The following is a 2184-nucleotide window of genomic DNA, read 5'->3' as shown; positions in this document are numbered from 1 at the left end:
AGGAGTTGTAGAAACGGCAGGTTTGAAGGCCATTTGGCACGTAGGGGTTCCACCTGTTAAGACCTTTTGAAAAGAGTGTCTAGGGTGAGACGGCTAGTTCTGCAGAAGAAGTGAACAAGACTTTGGACTTAATCCTAAAGACAAAAGGAAACCACTAAAGAGTTGGAGAGGGTCCATCTGGACATAATCAGATTTGTATTTGTAAAAAACATCTCCGGCTGCAGTGTGGGGAACAGATACGAAGGAAGCAGGAGAGGATGTGCAAACACCAGTTTGCAGGCAGTGGAGATGGGAGAAGATGGTGGATCAAAGACATAGATCAGGGTTGGAACTGTAAGAACTTGATCTTTGACTACATGTGGAAGATGGGGGAGAAAAAGTGACCAAAAAAAAAAAAAAGACCCCCAGGTTTCTAGCTTGAACTTGTAAAAAAATAATGTAAACAGAGCACTTTAAAATGGAGTCAGAGCTGCCATCCCAGAAGAAACTGCCTTGCTGGTCTTACTCTTCAAACTTTTGGAATGTTAAAACTGGGCAAATAACCTTTGGGCTGGGGCTAAAGCAGCCTTGTGTTCCAGATGACTGGTTTTTTGTTTGTTTGATTGTTTGTTCTATGATTAGGACGAAATGAATGACATTCTTCAGAATTAGCATCACTATGTCAGCTTATCTGCACCTATAAAAATTCCTTCCTTCTAGTCACTAAGTATTCTCCTTCCCTTTTTCACAAACTTCCCTTCCCTGCACCTTCTAATTGGAACGCTTTATGGGTTTCTGCCAGAATCGGTGCTTCTGAAATAGCTATTCTTTGAAACTCAAGTAAAATGTTGTTGCCTCTCATTTGGGCCTTTTATTTTAGGTTAACAGTATGAATATATAGATGTATATCCCATATGGTGGTAACTACTGATGAAAACAAATAAAGCAGGGTTAGAATTGGAAAATTTGGAAACAGGGTTGGAGGAAGGGGTGGAGAAGGAAGAGATGGAGAGAGAAGGGGAGACTTTTATATAGAGTGATCCGGGGTGGTCTTGCTGATTTAAGCAGACAGGAATAAGGGGGCAGCTATGCTATCTGGGGGAGGTACAGGAAGCGCAAAGGTCCTCAGACAGAAGAATGCATGTCGTGTTCAGGAGACAGCAAGTCCTGTGTGGCTGGAGCGAAATGATCAAGGAGATAGTTGCAGCAGATGCAGTCAGAGAAGTGGCAGGAGGCCACTGTTAGGCCTTTGACTTTCACTCTGAGTGAGACAGGAGCCCCTGAAAATATCTGAGCAGAGGAGGGGCCCATTCTGACTTAGCTTTCAATGGGATCGCCGTGGAGAATGACTGAGGGGAGCAGGAAGACCAGTGAGGAGGCTTCCACAACGAAACAGGTGAGAGGGAGGGTGGTTACAGTGGAGCGGCGAGAGAGGCTGGACTCTGAGTATGTCTTGTTTGAGAGTAGAGCTGACAGGCAGAATTTGCTAATGGATTGAATGAGGGCTGTGAGAGAAAGTTTTGGCTCAAGCAGTCTGAAGAATGGCATTACCGTTCGCTGAAATGGGAAACACTGTGAAAAGGAAGTCAGGAGACAGGGTCGAGAATCACCTAGTGAGGTGTCCTGTTCTTACCTCGTCCTGTAGGAACTCATTCTGTTCTCACCACAACTCTCGAAGGTTAAGTACTATTGTTATTCCTATTCGCTACATGAGGAATTGAGGCATTTACAATGTGCCTCAACCCCCACAGCTGTGATATGGGGAGAGTAATCCTCCTGAGTTTACCACTGCATGTCTATCAGGGAAGTCAGACAGCTAAGTAAACACAGCAATACCTAGAGCTATGAAGGGAAAGGCTGAGGGGCTGTAGTTGTGCAAAGCAGAAGCGTCTCCAAAAGCCTGGAGGTCGTGGGGACAGGCAGAGGTCAGGGAAGACTTCTACGAGGAAGTGATATTAGGCTGAAAGCTAAAGGATCAGGAGAAAAATTTTAGGAGAGGCTGTAGGAAAGGAGCGAGGGAGCATTTCAGGTAGAGGGAACTACTTGTGCAAAGAGAGAGAGAGAGAAAGGAAAGAAAGAAAAGAGAGAGAGAGAAAGAAAGGAAAGAAAGGAAAGAAAGGAAAGAAAGGAAGAAAGAAAGAAAGAAAGAAAGAAAGAAAGAAAGAAAGAAAGAAAGAAAGAAAGAAAGAAAGAAAAAGAAAGAAA

Source organism: Pteropus alecto, unplaced genomic scaffold (assembly GCF_000325575.1).
Source record: "Pteropus alecto unplaced genomic scaffold, ASM32557v1 scaffold94, whole genome shotgun sequence".
In the NCBI taxonomy this organism is placed as follows: Eukaryota; Metazoa; Chordata; class Mammalia; order Chiroptera; family Pteropodidae; genus Pteropus; species Pteropus alecto.
This window is presented reverse-complemented; position numbering follows the sequence as displayed.